Consider the following 21,206-nt stretch of genomic DNA (forward strand, 5'->3'; position numbering starts at 1 on the left):
GCCGGGGAAGGAGCGGGGCCCAGGGGCACAATCGGGGGCAGGGGCAGCACAGGCGCTGGATCTAGGTTGGTGGGGCCCTGCCACACCCCCTGGCTTGAAGGGGTTTCCATGCTATCCAGGCTTTACAGTTTGGTTCAATGGCTCTCAGCGCCCGTGTCATAAATATAAAGGGAAGGGTCACCACCTTTCTGTATACAGGGCTATAAAATCCCTCCTGGCCAGAGGCAACATCCTGTTACCTGTAAAGGGTTAAGAAGCTCAGCTAACCTGGCTGGCACCTGACCCAAAGGACCAATAAGTGGACAAGATACTTTCAAATCTTGGCTGGGAGGCTTTTATTTGTGCTCTTTGTTTATGTGGTTGTTCTCTCTTGGGACTGAGAGAGGCCAGACAGAAATCCATCTTCTCCAACCCATCCTAATCCAAGTCTCCAATATTGCAACCAGTAGAGGTAAACCAGGCCAGGCGGATTCGTTTATCTTCTGTTTTATGTGAATTTTCCCTGTGTTAAGAGGGAGGTTTATTCTTGTTTTCTGTAACTTTAAGGTTTTGCCCAGAGGGGGATCCTCTATATTTTGAATCTGAATGCCCTGTAAAGTATTTTCCATCCTGATTTTACAGAGATGATTTTTACCTTTCTTTTTTTTTTTTAATAAAATCCTTCTTTTAAAAACCTGACTGATTTGTCCATTGTTCCAAGATCCAGGGGTTTGGGTCTTTGATGATTTTGTAACCAGTTGGTTAGGATATTATTCTCAAGCCTCCCCAGGAAAGGGGGTGTGTAGGGTTTGGGGGGCTATTTTGGGGGGGAAGACGTCTCCAAGTGGTCTCTTTCCCTGTTCTTTGTTTAAAACACTTGGTGGTGGCAGCATAGGGTTCAAGCACAAGGCAAAGTTTGTATCTTGGGGAAGTTTTGAACCTAAGCTGGTATGAATAAGCTTAGGGGGTCTTTCATGTGGGTCTCCACATCTGTACTCTAGAGTTCAGAGGGGGGGGAAGGAACCTTGACAGCCCCCCACTGTATAGATTGTTTTAGCCCCCCTGCCTGGGACGAGGAGCAGGGGAGATAAATAGGGTACAGCCGGGGGGGGGTGAACTTAGGCCTGGGGGAGGCAAGTCCCCCTCCCACTGTAGGGGCAGGACCCCAGTCCCTGAGCACCCCCAACATCTCCCCTGACCTGCTGAGCATGTGGCCTCAGCCTCCCCGGTCCTGGGGCCCAGGGAGGGTGCATGGCCCCAGCCTGAACCCCAGGGGCAGCCTAGGGAGAAGCCTGACATGCTCCTCACAGGGGCCATGCACCCCACCTCCACAGTCAGCTGTGACTCTCAGCCAGCTTGGAAAACAGGAGGGTATATTGGTCGCTGGGAACAGGGCATAGAACAGAGCTTGTTAGCACAGAAATCAGGAGCATTCAGCAAAGTCCATCTTGGGGGGAATCCAGAGCCCCGAGCCCTGGGCTCTCCCCGCTGAGACCCAAACCAGGAGGCTGACCCGCTTCCAGCCCCCCATCCTCAGAGACGTAAGGATACAGAATTTTGGCCATTCTCTGTGACCTGGCAGCCACTCTGCAGTGACACCTGTCCTCTAGAGGTCTCTGCAGTAAACACTCACCTGTATCCCACCAGCTTGATACTTGAGTAATACATGGGGAAACTGAGGCACACACACACTATTCAGAGAAAATATTAAGAACATTCCTGCTTCATCACATCTCTCTGAGACCAGCCCCAGGGCACTTTCTCCAGTGGCTGGAACCACTCTGACCATACCAGCCCCTGAGCCTGAGCCTGCAGGTGATGGAGAGACCTGGGGAAATGACTGGAGCTGGGCAAGGAAATGACTGCACAAAGAGCTGCTTTCAGGGACCGGCTGGTGAGTTTGGCCTACAAGGGGAGCGGCTCCCTGTGTCTGTGAGTCCCAGAGCTCCTGCCCTCAATCACACAGCAGGTTCAACCTCCCCTTACCAGTGTCAGTGGCTGAGCTGCCTAATGAGAGCAAAGGCCCACGGCAATGGGGCAGTCATCTGTTCTCCCAGGGTGAGGGAAGAAGATAAAAAGGGAGAGCGGAGAGACTTAAAGGGCAGAAACAGCAAGAAGTGGGGAGGGAGTTTCCCAGCTCCTAGCCCTGCCCAGATCCATTCCCTGCACCCCTGGGGCAGTCAGCTCTCCTGGGAACAAGGGCAGGAGCTGAGAGAGGAAAAGCCAGTTGCTCACTGCACTACTTAGGTAGAAGAGGGAGAAGTAGAGGGGGTCACAATACACTGTGGGGCAGTACCCTGAAGTGACTCCTTTGATTCTGCTCTTTTTCCAGCATTTGGCTGAGAGCTGCTGTTCTGGGGAGGTTTAGAAGGGACGTGGTGGAATTAGTTCAAATGGGAGGTGGGGGAGAGGGGGCTGGGGTGGTAATGAACTAACTGGGTTTCTTCCCAGCATGGCAGAGTCATACAATCAGAGCATCTGTCTGCAGGGAGAGAGCCTGGGGGGAATCGGGGAGTGACATGGACTCCAGCCCCTTATGAAACCTGCTCAATCTCCCTGCTCCTCTGACAGACTGAGGAATCGTGTCCGCATTTCGCTCCAGATCGTCCCATCTTGCAGGGGGCAGGGCAGGGAAATGGCTGTGATGGAGCCAGCTCAGGTAGGGGATTTTCAGGGAGATTTTGGTTGTGGGGGAGGGGTAGTGTAGAGGGGTTAAACACCCAGGGTGGGATGGGGTGTGATAAACCTGCTGGAACATGTGTATTTCCCTCTCTCCCAATAATCTGTAACCAATCTGATCCAATCCTCAGTTCCCCGGCAGGGCTGGGAAAACTGTCCAGACTCCCAGTGCTGGAGCCTGACCCCACTGGCCAGAGGTTGCTGTGAAATATGAAGGGAAGCTGTCGGGATTCCTGTCCCTGTCCCCAGTTCAGAGCTCTGCTTCCCATATCAGCCTGTGGGTGGCAGGCATGGAGGAAATGAGAAGACCCTGCCCTACTCCATGTGCTGGGGGAGACAAGGAGCTCTCACCTTCTCCCCACTCCCTGGAGCCTCCTGGCTGCTCTGAGCAGGGTGGGGAGAGGATTCTGCTACTCTGGCCCTCCTCCCCCATGATTAGGGGGATTGTGGCTGCGGCAGCAGGTGCTGAGTGGGGGACTCTTGTTGTTCCAGATGCCAGTGACCTTCGAGGAGGTGGCTGTGTATTTCACCCAGGGACAGGGGGCTCTGCTGGAGCCCGCTCAGAGAGCCCTCCACAGAGACGGCATGCAGGAGAACTATGAGACAGTGACCTCGCTGGGTAAGGGATTCCTGGCTCCTTGGTTATTGGAAGCTGGGGGGCGTCTGTGTGTCTGACACCAGTCAGGTTCTTCCCTCATCACTCTCCAATGAGACCAGGTTGTCAAAACCTAAGGCACATAGTAAATCATCCCCACCCGACTCCCCAACTTGCAAGGTGTAGAAGCCGTGTATTGTCCTGTCTGTGTTGTTTCTCGGTCGCACACAGATTCCCTCTTCTCCCTCCGCCTTGGCAACAGCTCCAGCCATGAGGAGGGCTCTGGGCTCCGCAGATTTAGAAATAGGCAGGGGTTTAACACTAGAGCTGGGTGTGTGTCACAATTCCCCTCACCTCCCCAGACGTCCTCCCCCGAGGGGGCTCAGTGACCATGTTCCCATCCTCTTGGATTCCACATTCCCCAGCGCAGCACAAGGAGAGGTTCTGCTTATGGAATGTCCTTTCTGACAAACGCTCTCTCAATCCTCCACACACCCTGATCTGGTCTGATTTCACTCCCTGCACAGGATTCCCCCTTCCCAAACCTGGTCTGATCACCCGGGTAGAACAAGGGGAAGAGCCGTGGGTGCCCTATCTCCAGGCCTGTGAGGAAAGAGAGATCCCGAGAGGTGCCCACACAGGTGAGGACTGACACAGAAACCATCTGGGGAATGAAGGAAAATGTTGAGAATCCCAGAAATGTGGTATCAGTAAGTTCCCTCAGTTCCTTCCTCATCTCACCCAGGGCAGGACTGCAGTCAGCAGATATCACTGACATCGCTTCCCAAGTGTCCTGTTCCCTGCAGGAGTTCCTTCCCAATGTTCCTTCTCCATGAAAGTTTGGGTGGGAAGTGGAGGCAGAATCCAATTGCTCCGTCTGTGCAGCTTTAGTATGTTCGGTTTTCCCTCGGTGCGATTCCTCTTTCTTTCTCCCAGCACAATGACTCCTGTCTGTATTGTCTCTCTGTCCCAGCAGGTGACGAGACAGCAAGTGAGAACAAGGAGGGGAATCAACAGCAGGAAGTTCCTGGGCATGGGGAATCACAGGGAATCTTTGTGGGAAGACACCATAAGTGCTTAAACTGTGGAAAAAATTTCATATGGAGGTCACACCTTGTTTTACACCATCAAATCCACACAGGAGAGAGACCCCAGAAGTGCCTAGACTGTGCGAAAAGTTTCATATGGAGGTCAACCCTACTCGATCATGAGGCAATCCATGATGGAGAGAGACCTCATAAGTGCTTAGACTGTGGGAAAAGTTTCATATGGAGGTCAACCCTACTTAATCATCAGGCAATCCACACGGGAGAGAGACCTGATAAATTCTTAATCTGTGGGAAAAAATTTCATACGGAGGTCAAGCTTTGTTAAACATCAGGCAATCCACTCATAAGTGCTTAGACGGTGGGAAAAGTTTTAACCAGAGGTCCCACCTTGTTAGACATCAGTCAATCGACACAGGAGAGATACCCCATAAGTGCTTAGACTGTGGGGAAAGTTTCATACAGAGGTACCACCTTGTTAAACAACAAGCAATCCATACAAGAGGGAGACCATAACACTCTTGGAAAGGTTTCAGAAACAGATTAGACCTTCTAAAGAATAGGCAATCCACACGAGAGAGACCCCCCATGAGTGCTTAGACTATAGAAAAATGTTTCAAATAGATGTCATCCCTTGTTTTACATCAGAGAATCCACACAGAGGAGTGACCCCATAACTGCTTAGCCTGTGAAAGATCTTTTAAATGTTTCAAATCAGGCAATTCACACAGGAGAGGGACCCCATAAGTGTTTGGACCATGTGAAAAGTTTCACACAAAGATCAAATCTTATAACACTCAGAGGATCCACACAGGAGAGAGACCGCATCAGTGCTCAGATTGGAAAAAGTTTCCTACATAGGTCAGACCTTGTTAAACATCAGCTAATTCACAGAGGAGAGAGATCCCATAAGTGTTTAGGCTGAGGGGAAAGTTTTATATGGAGCTCAGCCCATGTTTTATATCAGAGAATCCACACAGGAGACCCCATAAGTGCTTAGACTATGGAGAATGTTTCATACCATGGTCAAGGCTTCTTAATCCTCAAAAGAGGGAGACTCCGTAAGGGCTTAGACTGTGGAAAAAGTTTCATACAGAGGTCAGTCCTTGTTAAACATCAGGCAATTCACACTGAAGAGAGACCCGATAAGTGCTTAGACCTAGGTGGGCAAACTTTTTGGCCCGAGGGCCACATCGGGGTTGAAAACTTGTATGGAGGGCCGGGTCATGGAAGGCTGTGCCTCCCCAAACATCCTGGCCCCGCCTCCATCTGATCCCCATCCACTTTCTGCCTCCTGACTGCCCCCATCAGTATCCCTGACCCATCCAACCCCCCCTGCTCCTTCTCCCCTGATTGCCCCCTCCAGAGACCCGCCCACCCCTAACCACTCCACAGGACCTCACCTGCTATCTAAACCCCCCTGCTCCTTGTCTCCTGACTGCCCCCTCCAGGAACCCCCCACCCCAAACCACCCCCCCAGGACCCCACCGCCTTCCCAATCCCTCATGCTCCCTGTCCCCTGACTGCCCTGACCCCATTCATATCCCTGTCCCCTGACAGGCCCCCGGGACTCCCACATCTATCCAATGCCCCCCCATGTTCCTCGTCCCCTGACCGTCTGCCCCCCAAAACCATCGCCCATCCAACAGCCCCCATCCCCTTACTCCCCCCGGGACTCCCTGCCTCTTATCCAACCCTCTGGCCCCAATCCCCTTACCATGCTGCTGGTGGCCCGGCAGGAGCCAGACATGCTGCACCACTCTCCTGGAGGAGCGCGGAGCCCCCCCCCAGAGCGCTGTCCACACGGTGCACTGAGGCTCCGGAAGAGCGGCGAAGGCAGGGGAGAGGCCGGGAGCAGCCTCCCTTTACTGGGAGCTCAGGTGGGCCAGTCAGGATGGACCCGTGGGAGGGATGTGGCCCGCGGCCCGTAGTTTGCCCAGCCCTGGCTTAGATTTTGGGAAACATTTCAGAAATTGATCACTCCTTGTTTTACATCAAGGAATCCACAAGACTCCATAAGTGCTTGGACTGAGCAAAAGTTGTACACAGAGATCACACCTCATTAAACATGGGAGAATTCACACAATCTAAACTTCTGTGACACGTGGCCCGAAAGAGTTAAGAACCTTGCAGGCTAATTGACCCAGATTCAACCTTTAGAGACATGTTAGAAAAGTGTGCAATGGTATTTGGGGCCATTCCAAGTAATATAGACTAGAACTTTGAAACGTAAACTGGTATTGTTAAAAAACTGGAAGAAGATAGTAGTGCTGTTGATTAATTGCAGTTAACTCGCGTGATTAACTCAAAAAAATTCATCAGGGTAAGAAAAATTAATCTCAGTGAATCACATTGTAAAACAATAGAATACCAATTGGAATTTGTTAAATGTTTTTGGATGTTTTTCTGCATTTTCTTATATGTTGATTTCTCACTACAAAGAATAGAAAGTGTACAGTGCTCACTTTATATTATTTTTATTACAGATATTTGTACTATAAACATTCAAAACAAAAATAGTATTTTTCAATTCACCTCATACAAGTACTGTAGTGAAATCTTTTTATCAGGAAAGTGTAACTTAGCAACATAGATTATTTTAATTATACAAGTGCACTCAAAAATAAAGCAATTAAGACCTTTAGAGGCTAGAAGTCCACTCAGTGCTGCTACTTTTTCTGCCAATTGCTAAGGCTTGGTCTACATTATGAGTTTATGTTGGATTTAGCAGCATTTAATCAAATTAACCCTGCACCCATCTACACAATTAAGCCATTTTTTTTTGACATAAAGGGCTCTTAAAACCGATTTCTGTACTCCTCCCCAATGAGGGGATTAGTGCTGAAATCAACATGGCTGTTTCAAATTAGGGTTAGTGTGGATGCAATTCAAAGGTATTGGCCTCTGGGAGCTATCCCAAAGTGCACCATTATGACTGCTCTGGACAGCACTCTGAACTCGGATGCACTGGTCAGGTGTACAGGAAAAGCCCTGGGAACTTTTGAAACTCATTTCCTGTTTGGCCAGGCGAGTTCATCAGCACAGGTGACCATGCAGTCCCAGAATCGAAAAAGAGCTCCAGCATCGACCGAATGGGAGGGACTGCATCTAATCGCTGTATGGGGAGAGGAATCCGTGCTATCAGAACTACGTTCCAAAAGACAAAATGCCAAAACATTTCAAAAAATCTCCAAGGCCATGAGGGACAGAGGCTATAGCAGGGACTCAACACAGCACTGCATGAAACTTAAGGAGCTCAGACAAGTGTACCAGAAAACCAAAGAATCAAACGGATGCTCCGGGACAGAGCCCCAGACATGCCGCTTCTAAACTGAGCTGCATGCAATTCTAGGGGGGGCCACCACCACTACCCCACCCCCTGTCCGTGGACACTGATGGTGGGGTACTCTCTGCCATGCCTGAGGATTTTGTGGATGGGGACGATGAGGAGGAGGAGGATGAGCTTGAGGAGAGCACACAGCACACCGTTCTCCCTGACAGCCAGGATCTTTTTATCACCCTGACTGAAATACCCTCCCAACCCAACCAAGCCAGAGAAGAGACCTCTGGTGAGTGTACCTTTTTAAATATAATACATGTTATAAAAGCAAGCATTTTTTAATGATTAAGTAGCTCTGAGGACTTGGGATGCATTCGTGGCCAATATTGCTACTGGAAAAGTCTGTTAACATGTCTGGGGATGGAGCGGAAATCCTCCAGGGACATCTCCATGAAGCTCACCTGGAGGTACTCTAAAAGCCTTTGCAGAAGGTTTCTGGGGACAGCAGCCTTATTCCATCCTCCATGGTAGGACACTTTACCACACCATGCTAGTAGCAAGTAATCTGGTATCATTGCATGACAAAACTTGGCAGCGTGTGGTCCTGGTGTTTGCTGGCATTCAAGCAACATCCATTCTTTATCTCTCTATGTTATCGTCAGGAGAGTGATATCGTTCATGGTAACCTCGTTGAAATAGGGGAATTTAATTAAGAGGACATTGAGAGGTGGCCTTTCCTACTGGGTTGTTTGCCTGTGGCTGAAAGGAAATCCTCCCCGCAGTTAGCCACGCAGTGGAGGCGATGGGGAGCTTTGGCACTGAACTGTTCACGTTTGGCTAGCAGGGATCTTTCCTGATACCAGCCACAAGGTGTGGGGAGGGATAAAGCAATCATCCCAGAGAAATGGATGATGGCGGCGGGGGGGTTAATTTGGGTTTTGCTGCTGCACGTTAACAGGAAAACCACAGCATTAAATGGCCAACTCAACGTGTTTTGCTTGGTATGGGAGAGGCGGGCGCTCCTGTTATGAAGGTTGCAAAAGTCGAAAGACTATGGCTTACCATGGCCGCCTGCAAGCCGAATTCTGTTGCCCGGCACCGCGTGTGTGATCTCTAACACCAAAGCTGCAGGCACTCAATATAAGATGCCAAATGCGATCGTGTACCAAAATCACACGTGCTATGTAATGTGAATAGTTTTGTTCATCATGAAAGAGTATAGCCATTGTTCTGTAAAATGTATCTTTTTAAATACTTCACTCCCTTTTTTTGCTCCAGCAGCTGCAAATGTTTCAAGCCTCCCTCCTCTATCCCAAAGGCTATCTCAGATAAGGTGGTGAAAAAAACGCATGCGCTATGAAATGTTCTCTGAGCTCATGCAGTCATCCAGCACTGACAGAGCTCAGCAGAATGTGTGGAGGGACACAATAGCAGAGTATAGGAATGTAGCCAATGAACGTGAGGAGAGGTGGTGGCAGGAAGATCAGAGAAGGCATGAGGCAATTCTGGGGCTACTGCGGGATCAAACAGACAGGCTCCAGCCTCTGGTGGAGGTTCATGAACGGCAGCAGGATCACAGACTGCCGCTGCAGCCCCTGTTTAATCGCCCTCCCTCCTCCCCAAGTTCCATAGCTTCCTCACCCAGATGCCCAAGAACATGGGGGGGGGGGAGGCTCCAGGCACCCAACCACTCCACCCCAGTGGATAGCCCAAGCAACAGAAGGCTGTCATTCAAGAAGTTTTAAAGTGGCCTTTTCCTTTCCTCCTGCCTTCCTCCCACACCCCACCCTGGCTACCTTGTGAGTTATCTCCTTATTTTTATAATCAATTAATAAAGAATACATGTTTTTTAAATGATAGTGACTTTATTTCTTTTGCAAGCAAGCTGTGATCGAAGGGGGAAGGGTGGGTGGCTTACAGGGAATTTAGAGGCAACCAACTGGGTGGGTTTTCATCAAGGAGAAACAAACAGAAGTTTCACACAGTACCTGGCCAGTCATGAAACTGGTTTTCAAAGCTTCCCTGATGTGCAGCGCTTCCTGCTGTGCTCTTCTAACCTCCCTGGTGTCTGACTGCGCATATTCAGCAGCCAGGCAATTTGCCTCAACCTCCCAGTCCACCATAAACGTCTCCCTCTTACTCTCACAGAGATTGAGGAGCACACAGCGAGCAACAATAACAATGGGAATATTGGTTTTGCTGAGGTCTGAGCGAGTCAGGTTTGCTGAGGTCTGAGCGACCCTGTAAACATCGAAATGCACAATCTACCACCATTCTGCACTTGCTCAGCCTATAGTTGAACAGCTCCTTACTACTGTCCAAGGTGCCTATGTAAGGCTTCATGAGCCAGGGCATTAAGGGGTAGGCTGGGTCCCCAAGGATAACTGTAGGCATTTCAACATCTCCAACAGTTATTTTCTGGTCTGGGTAGTAAATCCCTTCCTGTAGCCATTTAAACAGATCAGAGTTCCTGAAGACACGAGCATCATGAACCTTTCCCGGCTATCCCACATGGATGTTAGTGAAACGTCCCTTGTGATCCACCAGTGCTTGCAGCACTATTGAAAAGTACCCCTTGCGGTTTATGTACTGGCTGCCCTGGTGGTCCCGTCCCAAGATAGGGATATGCGTTCCATCTATAGCCCCACCACAGTTAGGGAGTCGCATTGCAGCAAAGCCATCTAGTATGACCTGCACATTTCCCAGAGTCACTACCTTTGATAGCAGCTGCTCAATGATTATGTTGGCTACTTGCATCACAGCAACCCCCACAGTAGATTTGCCCACTCCAAATTGATTCCCGATTTACCGGTAGCTGTCTGGCATTGCAACATTCATTCATAAAATCTGTTACCCCAATAACTGGCTAATTGAGTTTCACTATCAATCCAATTGCTGCTTAAATCATTGAAACTTGAACTGTTTCAACATTGTAACTTCTGCTCACAATTTGCCATTTCTTACACTTGTCCATATGTAACTCAAACTCCATTTTAACTTGTCCCAAACTCCATTTTAAAAATGCTTACTCCATTTTGAAAAAGCCTGATGTAATCTTATTAGTTTAGTTTAGATGTGTGAATGAGATATGTATGGATGATGGACTCAACCTCCAGCCCTAGCCTGTCCTGATAAAATAAAGTGTAAACACCCAATGGCTGAAGATGCAGACAACAGCCCTGACAAAGTAAGAGGAGTCCACCCTCAAAAGAAAAGAACAAAAGTACAATTGAAGAAACATCAAAGCTAGGTCCTAGGCTGAAAGTCATGTCTGCAATTGATGGTTGACCAATCACACCGAACCCAGAGGCAGCGTGACACAGCAAGACCTATAGACTCTGGATTCAAGCTAAAGCCTACAAAAAGAATGGATGAGATGGAAGACTTTGGAGGGTAACATTCTGCAGCCAACATGGAAGGGCATCGGTGCATGCCCAAGAGACCCAGCTCTTCCTTGTGCCCAGCTTTCCTGGCCAGTTAGCTGCCACAAGCATCGAACCCAAGCCACGAACTCAAGCTACATTCAGGACTGGTAACTATACAGCAGCTGCAGAACATTTGATGTGTGTGTGTGTGTTATAGGTATTAGATATTAGTTATTGGTTATAAATCAAATTGTGTTACCATAATAAACGTGGCATTTTCTTGTCTTGTCCCCTGAAACGATCCTGTGTAGTTTTGTTGGCATAACAACCTTGAGAGATCAAGTCCAGTCCCCTGCCCTCACAGCAGGCCCAAGCACCATCTAGATCATCCCTGGTAGATGTCTATCCAACCTGTTCTTAAATATCTCCAGTGATGGGGATTCCACAACCTCCCTAGGCAATTTATTCCAGTGTTTCACCACCCTGACAGGAAGTTTTCCCTAATGTCCAACCCCTAAACATCCCTTGCTGCAATTTAAGTCCATTGCTTCTTGTTCTATCATCAGAGCTCAAGGAGAACAATTTTTCTCCCTTCTCCCTGTAACACCCTTTTAGATACTTGAAAACTGCTATCATTCCCCCCTCAGTCTTCTCTTTTCTAAACTAAACGAGCCCAATTCTTTCAGTCTTCCCTCATAGCTCATGTTTTCTAGACCTTTTATCATTTTTGTTGCTCTTCTCTGGACCTTCTCCAATTTTTCCACATCTTTCTTGAAATGTGGTGCCCAGAACTGGAGACAATATTTCAATTGATGCCTAATCAATGCAGAGTAGAGCGGTAGAATGGCCTCTTGTATCTTGCTCATAACACTCCTGTTAATGCATCCCAGAATCATGTTTCCTTTTTTTGCAACAGTGTCACACTGTTGACTCATATTTAGCTTGTAGTCCACTATGACCCCATGATCCCTTTCTGCAGTACTTTATATTTTCTTAGTTAATAATCCAAATAGTTTTCTTTAAAACCATAGGCATCAACTTTTCCCGGCGCTGATGGGTGCTCAACCCCCCCCCACCCCGGCTCCACCTCTGCCCCGCCCCCATTCCAACCCCTTCCCCAAAGTCCCTCCCCAACTCCACCTCCTCCGTGCACCTATTGGACCCCTTACCCAAATCCCTGCCCCGGCCTCGCCTCTTCCCCGAGCGCGCCGCGTTCCCCCTCCTCTCCCTCCCTCCCAGCACTTGCCTTCGCGAAACAGCTGTTTTGCGGTGGGAAGCGCTGAGAGCTAGGGGGAGAAGCGGGGAAGGCACGCTCAGGGCAGGAGGCAGAGCGGAGGTGGAGGTGAGCTGGGGCGGGGAGCTGCCAGTGGGTGCAGAGCACCCACTAATTTTTCCCTGTAAGTGATCCAGCCCCGGAGCACCCACGGAGTCGGCACCTATGTTTAAAACATGAACAATTTGAACAATCTCTATTAGAGATCTCTATTCCTCCATAGCTAAAGCCCTCCATAGTTACAGCTAGCTGACATTTTTCACACAGAAATGTTTCTCATCTGAAAGTATGGCTTCAGGAAAATCAGGGTTTCCCTGGAAATGTTGCTTTTTATGAATGTATGCTAGATTCTGATCAGGAGAATCAATGTGTAATTGCAAACTGTGGAATCATTTCAACTGCAGTCTAAAATGTCTGTCCACATTTTCTGTTTCCACATTTCTGCAGGGAAACATTACAGAATATTTCATTTTGGAAAACATCTTAACCCCTGTAGCTCAGCATCAGCTCATTTATATTAAGGGTGAAAGATCAAGTTACAACTCATAATGTGAAAATGTTCAGTCCATGATAAAATAGAAAGATCTCCAAAAATTTCATGTCCAAGAATAATCTAGAGATCATGCAGCCACTGTGCTGGCCCTGTATATGATGGAAACCACTTCAAGCCAGGGGGTGCTGCATCCCCAAAACCCCTAGTTGCAGCACTTAAAACTTATTTTTAAAGGCTCTGTATTTGACTGAAAATATTTCTTAGACCAAGAGTCCTGGTTAGTGTTTGAAACCCAAACATTGGAGCATTAGGACATTGAAAGTGAACTGAATTAAAGTTGTAGTACTGATTTCTTTCCAGTGTCTTGTGGTGTTTAGATGTTGCTTGTAATTATTAGAATTGGGAGCACTGGCTGTTGGGAGTCTGAAAGGACAGGAAACAGGAAGGAGGGGGAGGAGTTGAAGAGGCTGAAGGAGACCTACTGAGGGTGTAGCAGCAGATTGGAAAAGAGGTTTCCACTTTAAAAAATAAAGTCCTGTTGAAGTTTGTTAGTACCTTGCCTGGCTACTACAACATGTCTACACTTAGATAAATGGAGAGTAGAGCACAGCCAGCCTGCAAGAGCTGTGCTGCAGAACAGAAAACCTGGAATTGTTCCCTGCTAGGAAGAAACAAGCATGAGCTTCCACCACCACAGATATTGCTTAAATTACACTAAAACTTTCCAATTTTTTCCAGCTCTCTAATTTTGTAGTGAAATGGCCACTCTGGGGTATTGCCATTATTCTACCATTTTGTCCCCCCTGTCTCTGGGAGTCTTTCCTTTGCCAACAATGGGCTTTGGGTCAGGTCCATTGGCTGTGACACAGAAACACCAATTCCTCTGGGGATGTTGGGATTTTACCAAATCTCCCCAAAGTGGGGCTGCACTTTTCTGTTCTAGGACCTTTTCCCAAGATACCTTTTGAGGAGCTGCTAACCTCACTTAGCCATTTTGCAGCTTACTGCTGTATCTTCTCTTCCAGCTGGTAAATATTCATATCTCCTGTTCTACTTACTGTTTAACATTTGTGAGGGTGGCAGAGTCTCACAAACTTGAGAACAATCACTGTATTTCATGGAAGTGATGTTTACTTTCTAAAATCCTTACAGCCACACACCACAAACCTCCTTCTAACTTAATCCTTTATATTTATTATAACTATTTGTATAAATCCTTCAGTGAACATTAACCTAAGCCAATCTGAACAATTTGTATGGTTTGGCTGCCAAAATTTGTTATAGGTCTATTTGCTGCTAACATCCATCATTTACCTATACTCTACATAGTGATTATTTTTAAAGATATAGACTGTAGTGTTAATAAAAAAAAGGTTAAATAAATAGATTGGGCTACTTTTGAAGTGACTGTGGACTATTGATGCAGTAAAAAATACCCCTGAAATCATGGTTAAAGCCGCCCCCTCCCCTAACAAAATCTGAAATGGTGCCCCTGGCCCCAGGTCTTGAAATCGTATGAATACATGAGAATCTCATTTAAAAATAAAAGTTTCTTGCCAGAAAAGCTTGAAACGTTGAAGAGTTATTTTCTCTTGGTTGAGTAGAAAAACTTGAGAATGTGAGGAGAGTGAAACCTCGTCACTCAGAAAAAAAGAAGTGATACGTTTTAGAAAAGGTCTCATGATTCCTTCAGCCAAACTCATGAATTTTGAACACTTGGCGTTGTCAGTACTGCATGGCCATTGATGTTTATGTTTCCAGGCCTGTTATCTTCAGGTAAGATTCTAAGTCTCAGATCCTCAAAGGTATTTAGACTACTGTCAATGGGATTTAGGAGCCTACAAACCTTGGAGGATCTGGGCCTAGGGATCTATATATAAACATGAACATTCTCCTTTATCTTTTTAGTTCACCCCCTATGCTCATGTCCTGCTTGGAGCCCAAAGCCTGGCTCCATGTGTAGTCCCACTGCTTGCCCTCTCTGTCTGTTCCCCTTTGTATTGCCGGTGCTGTTTTAGATCAGTGATGATGTTCCTTTATGGGACTTTCTGTGGGTAACTGATAGAGAGCTAAGGCCTGAATTCTTACTGGCACAGCACTGCCAACACCAGGCATTTAAAAAACAAATGTCAGGCTCCTCGAAATCATGAGATTTAATAATAATACATAGGAAACGTTAAGGGTTTTTTATTTGCCTTTTGCTTTCTCAGCGCTTTAAGATGCACTGGGGTGACATTTTAAAGTTTTTCTCTGCAACAAAGAGAGCTAAAAACATCGTTTGTTTAGAAAACAGAAGCTGAGAGCCTCACCTCATCATCTGCATCCAGGAGCTGGGGCTTCAACAAACACAACAAATATTGCAAGACTCATGATAAAATCATGAAAGTTGGTGACACTGCAGCCCCTTTACGCTGAGCCAGAGCAGCCCTTATCGTAAATGAGAATCAGGTCTTGAAAACATGGACTTCAGCTTAACCAAGCTTTTAGCCTGTGAGTTTAATATCACACGGGTGAAAGGATTAGCTTTTATTCATAACTGTTGTTAAACACTGATATAGCTGTATACACACAAACCAATGGCAAAATATTTCAATTGATAATAAATGAAAATTACAGATATAGAAATTAAGGACAAAGCTGTTTGAGAACTTATTCAAGTTTGATTTAAGGAGAGTTACTTTGCATATTTTGATGGGATGTTGACAGTCTGTGTTTTCACGGTTATAAAGCCCTCACTTTTTCAATCTCAGTGTCTGCTGTCACTAAAGAATTGTTGACTGACCCACTATTGTCCTATCCCCCCGTAATTTCCCACAACTGAAAATTTAAATTCATAAAAATTGGGGGGTATATTTCTGAGCTCAGGAAAGTGAAGCCAACCCTGTTACACTGCCCAGAGGGAGCCATGGCCTCAGAGAACCCTGTGGGATGTCTCCAGGATGAAGTTGCTTGTCCCATCTGTCTGGAGTATTTCACAGACCCTAGCACTTCTACATCACAGCTGAATGCACTAATCACTGGGTTACAAGGTAAGCAGCACCAGTTCCTCCTCTGGTCACTTTGTGAGGTGTGGGCAGGCACCTGTGCTGTTCTGAGGCCCTTGGAATTGCAAGCCCTAGCTTCAAGAGCACAGGTGAGGAGAGGTTCTTTGGTCCTGCTTGCAACAGGGGCTCTGTAGCACTCGACTGAGCAGACACTGACTGTGTTTTCCAGACAGCCAGCTTAGAGCAAGGTGGGGTGAGTTGTGTGGCTGTGGTTTAGGGAGCAGCCTGGTTTTGTCTCTCTCTATTTGATTTCTTGTGTGTTCTGAATTCTAAGACATAACTTCTCTATCTGTCTGCTGTGAACACAAGAGCTCCAAACTCATTTCCGTAAGACAATCTTAGGTCCTTAGCACACCCAGGAATCTGAGTTTAACCTGATGTTTTTTTTTAATTATGTGTTCTCTGTAATGCTTCTCAGTTAACAATCAGTGTGCCGGCTTAGAAGGAGCCATGCAATAACGTAGAACTGCTGGCAATACGCTGTTCATGGCCTTCACAGAGAAAACAAGGTGCAAGCCCTCCTCTTTCATCACACCTTGGTATCTGTCTTCTGCTTGGTAACTTTCCATTCCTCCAATGCCAGCCCCTCCCCCACGCACAGGGGGAGGGTGGAAAACAGGTTTCTCTTAGGACAGAGGTGAGTAAACATTTTGCCCTGGGGGACGCATCCCCTGCCCTGTATCCAACCTCCCTGCCCCCTTACCGTGCTGCCTGGAGCACTGGTGGCACTACAGCCGTGCTGCCCGCCTGGAGCCAGTCGTGCTGCTGCCACCACCGCGCAGCGCAGAGACCGGGTCAGGCGGTGGCTCTGCAGCTGTGCTGCCCCAGGAGCTCCCAGCCCTGCTGACCAGATCATTGCGCCGGCAGCGGAGCGAGCGAGCTGAGGCTGCGGGGGAGGGGGACAGCAGGGAGGGGCCGGGGGCGAGCCTCCCGGGCCAGGAGCTCGGGGGCCGGGCAGGATGGTCCCGCGGGCCGCCGTAGTTTGCCCACCTCTGCCTTAGGATTTAGTTGCAAGGTAACATAACAATTGTGTGGTCAAAGCACAGCCATGTAGGTGAAGCCGTCCCTATTGTCCTCTGTCTGGTGAGTGTCAGATGAAGGCCCTGCCAGAAACGGTGGAATGCACAGACCTTCAAAATTACATTAACAACCACCCACAACAGCAACCAGCATTCATCAGGTGTAAAGGCAGATTCCCCAAATCATCACATCTCTCTGCTACCTTAATGGTAAAGCACAGAGAGCACCCGTCTAATGCTGAACTGCTTTTGAAGGCTGGGGATGTGGGGTTTTATCACTAACAAGGATTAGGATGTTCAGAGCAAGACAAGCAAGAGCCTGTAGAAATGAGACTCAAACCCTCACACTTGCGGCTTCTAGTGCATTGAGCTGCAGGGCACTTGATAGGGGAAAGGGGTGTCTCCTTTCACAGGTGTCTGTGTCATGGCACCTCCCTTTGACATGCAACAGAAGGCTCCTGAATGAGAAACATTCCATGAACCCCAGAAAGCTTGCAGGTCACAGGGCGCTGGACTGCCGTCTTCTTTCGGGCTGATACATAACATTCAAAGTTAGCTAGAATCGTATGAACAATATTGTTGATATTGATTCCCCTTATCGGCCATTCCAGCAGTGGCCATAAGCCTGTTAATGGGAGGGGAATTGCTGCAGGAGACCATTTCTCTCAGATAGGGGCCAAACTGGGACAAAGTTGGAGCCTTTTCACTCCCATCGGTGTCAGGGCTGTGATTTGTATCTGTTTGCTCCTGGTTTAACTCATTAGGAGCTGGCATCTGGCTGTCAAGGAGCACCAGGGCTCAGAGAAACACATTTGCAGCAATGACAGGTTTCATAGTAGCAGCCGTGTTAGTCTGTATTCGCAAATAGAAAAGGAGTACTTGTGGCACCTTAGAGACTAACAAATTTATTAGAGCATAAGCTTTCGTGAGCTACAGCTCACTTCATTGGATGCATCCGATGAAGTGAGCTGTAGCACACGAAAGCTTATGCTCTAATAAATTTGTTAGTCTTTAAGGTGCCACAAGTACTCCTTTTCTATTTGCAGCAATGGAGCTAATTCTCACTGCACCAATGTGTCCAATCCCAGTGCGATTAAATAACAGTAACGTCGGCCCACAATGTCTGCCAGGAGCCAGGGGAATTGTGCCTCGGTAGCGCTGGTAACCCAGTTGCAGGCACAAGGCGTGTTCTTGAGAGGGCTGGGAATGGAGTAGGGTTGGTCAGAGTGGAGTGGAAGAGGGAGGGAGGGTGGACGAGGGACAGAGGGATGTGGGCAGTGTAAAGTTGTTCCTCTGACACTCTGCCCGCTGGGCAAGACACACAGGAGCCATTGTAATAGAGATGCAACTCTGGCTGGCTTCATAACTTCCTTAGCTTGTGCCAAGGTCTGCACTGATCCTTGTAGCCACCGAATAGCAGAGTCACAAATGGCCTCCCCTCTCTCCTTCTGTCGGTGCAAGGCCCATGGAGCCAACCTTCCCCCTGCCTCCCCCCGATAAAATGATTTTATTGTTTCTTCCTGTGGTCTAGATGGTGCTTGGGCCTGCAATGAGTGCAGGGGACAGGACTTGATGACTTCTCGAGGTTCCTTCCAGTCCTATGATCCTATTATTGTTCCTGTTTCTGCCTATGGAGGACGATGGCCCTTTCGTGCTGCTCTCTGTAGAGATACTGAATAAACAGACCCAATAACTCACAATTAGAGCCAGGATTTTACAAACTCTCAACATCTTGTTAGTGTCAAAGGGTCCAAAGTGAGTAAAGTTACTTTTATGCCAAAGTCTTTGTATGATCTGGGTCTAGGTTATGACAAAATGCAGTAAGTGAATGAGACAAACCAACTGGAGTCTGAAGGGTGGGAGGGGATGATGTGGTGAAAAGTAAATCTGTCTTACAGATTGTGTGTCCTGGGATGGTTGTGAGGCTTCATTGCTGATCATGTTGGTTCCATTGCTGGGAGATGCGTGAATGAGAGTGGAAATAAAAAGGTCTGAAACTTTCTATATTAAATGCCTGAATGTCTCTCTGGGTCTTCCTGTCTGTCTCTCTGTCATGATGAAAACACAGTTCTATGAGTTCAGAGTGGGGACGCTGTTATAAATATGAAAGCCTGAAATCTCCCCCTCTTATCCTTTCGCCTTGCAGACACGCTCCCGTCTGAACTGGAGATAAAAAGAAGGGAACCACTCGGAGCACACAGACAGGGTGAGACTGCAGCCTCTTTCCAGCACTGGCCCCTCTCAGACCCCACCCCTGCTCCCCTACCCCTGAGGCCCTGCCCCCTGGCCAGGCCAGAAGCCAGAGCTCAGCTGTCACCCAGGGAGCTCGAGTGGCACTGGGGAATCCTGCACCCTCCACCTGCTCTGGGTGGTGTGCTCTGGGGAATGGGGACATTGGCTGGGGTCTGAACCCAGGCCCCCCAGACAACAGCCCGGAACAGGTGGAGGGTCAGGGGCTCCCCACAGTGGCCAAGGCTCCCAGCATGGAGAGGGGTCAGAGCCTCGGTGGGAAGAGGAGTAATGGGGCAGGGCCACGGAGTGGGCAGGGCTGCAGGCAATGGGCCCTACCCCGCCCCCACAACTTCTACCAAGGTTCCAGAACACCTTGGGGGATTCCAAGCCGACATCACACAAATAATCCTGACACCAGCCTTGGTGCTGAGTTCGTCCCCAGGCTGCTGAACAGAAACGCTCTCCCTGAGCAGCTCCAGAACAGAGCTCAATGCCCTGAGGCCTGACACATCCCTCTGCTTTATCCAGAGACTCCCCATCGCACTTCTCCAACATCGGGCCTTTCCTTTGGGCAGGGCTGGGCTCTTCCACTGGAGCTGCTCACTGCTTCCCGGATTGGGGAGATGCTCCTCCTGTGATTCTGGCAGCTCCTTCCTTCTCTCTTGGCTGGGGATGGGGCTCCTCCACCCAATGCCACCTCCTACTCTGGTGTTAAGTGGCTCTTCCCCATTGCTGCACCTTCCTCTCTGTTTCCTGGCCTGGGAGTGGAGGCTGCATTAGGGGATGGAGTTTCTCGCTGGGTTTTTAAGCTAGTACCCACCTGTCCCCGCGGTTCCTTCTGCAATAAAAGCTTCTGACACCTTCCCAGCAGTCTCTCTGCCATTGGGTATGGAGCAGCCCCAGCAGGGGGAGCTGGGAGCTGAAGATTTTTTCAAGTAAATGAGAAACCGGCTGAGGAACTGCAGACACATCACTGCTCAGCCTCCGGTGCCCCGGACAGAGGCAGGCCCCAGGGATCCAGGCCTGTCCCAGCCAGAACAGAGCTGCTGGGGGGTGTAAGAAGGTCCCAGCCACCCCCAGGGCTCTGATTCTTTACCCCCCACCCCAGTGAATATGACTCTGGATCCAGACACGACTCATCCTGACCTCATCCTGTCTTCGGACTGGAAAAGTGTGAGATGGGAATACAAATGGCAGCGACTGCCCAAAAACCCTGAGAGATTTGACACTGTGCCGTTTGTGCTGGGCTGGGAGGGATGCAACTTGGGGAGATGTTGTTGGGAGGTGGAGGTGGGGGGTGGGGAATGCTGGGCTATGGAGGTGATTGGAGAGTCTGTCTTGTAATTGATCCTGAACTCTTCAGGAATATGCACATCATGAATGGCAGTCGAGTTCTTTCTTAAACTACAAAGTGACAATGAGGAGTCTGATGAAGAGGTTGACACGCATAACGCATACGACAAGAGATTGCTTGTGGTATTAACGGACATACTGACCACTGTAGAATGGTGCTTTTGGGCTCGGGAAACAAGCACCGAGTGGTGGGATTGCATCGTTATGCAAGTCTGGGATGCCGAGCAGTGGTTACAGAACTTTCGGATGAGGAAAGCCACTTTTATGGGACTATGTGCTGAGCTCGCCCCCACCCTGCAGTGCAAAGACATGAAATTGAGAGCTGCCCTGCCAGTGGAGAAGTGTGTGGTGATCGCAATCTGGAAGCTGACTACCCCAAACAGCTACCAATCGGGTGCTAACCAGTTTGGAGTGAGCAAGTCTACCATTGGAGTTGTGTTGATGCAAGTGTGCAGGGCCATTAATCGCATCTTGCTCAGAAGAACTGTGACTCTGGGCAACGTACGTGCCATTATGGATGGCTTTGCTCAGATGGGTTTCCCTAACTGTGGGGGGGGAGGGAACAATCGATGGCACGTATATTCCAATTCTGGCACCAGACCATCTAGCCTCAGAGTATCTTAATCAGAAGGGGTATTTCTCGATGGTTCTCCAGGCACTTGTGGATCACCATGGGCGTTTCACGGACATTAACACAGGCTGGCCCGGAAAGGTGCATGACGCATGCATCTTTGGGACACGGGCTTGTTCGGGAAGCTGCAAGCCGGGACTTCTTCCCAGACCAGAAGATCACCATAGGGGAAGTCGAAATGCCCATTGTGATCCTGGGAGACCCTGTCTACCCTTTA

The 21,206-nt window shown here is 48.6% G+C and overlaps 9 protein-coding genes across 17 annotated transcripts in view; 5 read left to right on the plus strand and 4 right to left on the minus strand.

Moving 5' to 3' along the window:
• LOC119843336 (butyrophilin subfamily 1 member A1-like) overlaps nt 1-21,206 on the plus strand; it is a 1,931,986-nt gene that overhangs the window by 1,598,912 nt on the left and 311,868 nt on the right. The window lies entirely within an intron of this gene.
• LOC119843287 (zinc finger protein 850-like) overlaps nt 1-21,206 on the minus strand; it is a 1,467,609-nt gene that overhangs the window by 1,008,169 nt on the left and 438,234 nt on the right. The window lies entirely within an intron of this gene.
• LOC119843274 (zinc finger protein 850-like) overlaps nt 1-21,206 on the plus strand; it is a 1,382,451-nt gene that overhangs the window by 710,375 nt on the left and 650,870 nt on the right. The window lies entirely within an intron of this gene.
• LOC119843356 (zinc finger protein RFP-like) overlaps nt 1-21,206 on the minus strand; it is a 1,128,717-nt gene that overhangs the window by 693,179 nt on the left and 414,332 nt on the right. The gene's annotated exons all lie outside the window — the stretch shown is intronic.
• The window catches only part of LOC119843308 (butyrophilin subfamily 1 member A1-like), a 910,188-nt gene that overhangs the window by 674,417 nt on the left and 214,565 nt on the right, over nt 1-21,206 (minus strand). The window lies entirely within an intron of this gene.
• The window catches only part of LOC119843334 (E3 ubiquitin-protein ligase TRIM39-like), a 707,078-nt gene that overhangs the window by 574,480 nt on the left and 111,392 nt on the right, over nt 1-21,206 (minus strand).
• LOC119843309 (butyrophilin subfamily 1 member A1-like) overlaps nt 1-21,206 on the plus strand; it is an 845,206-nt gene that overhangs the window by 518,640 nt on the left and 305,360 nt on the right. The gene's annotated exons all lie outside the window — the stretch shown is intronic.
• Nucleotides 1-21,206, plus strand: part of LOC119843327 (E3 ubiquitin-protein ligase TRIM11-like) — a 790,215-nt gene that overhangs the window by 429,482 nt on the left and 339,527 nt on the right.
• Nucleotides 1-21,206, plus strand: part of LOC119842642 (zinc finger protein 239-like) — a 1,225,455-nt gene that overhangs the window by 87,017 nt on the left and 1,117,232 nt on the right. The window lies entirely within an intron of this gene.

This window comes from Dermochelys coriacea, chromosome 14 (assembly GCF_009764565.3).
Source record: "Dermochelys coriacea isolate rDerCor1 chromosome 14, rDerCor1.pri.v4, whole genome shotgun sequence".
Taxonomy (NCBI): Eukaryota; Metazoa; Chordata; order Testudines; family Dermochelyidae; genus Dermochelys; species Dermochelys coriacea.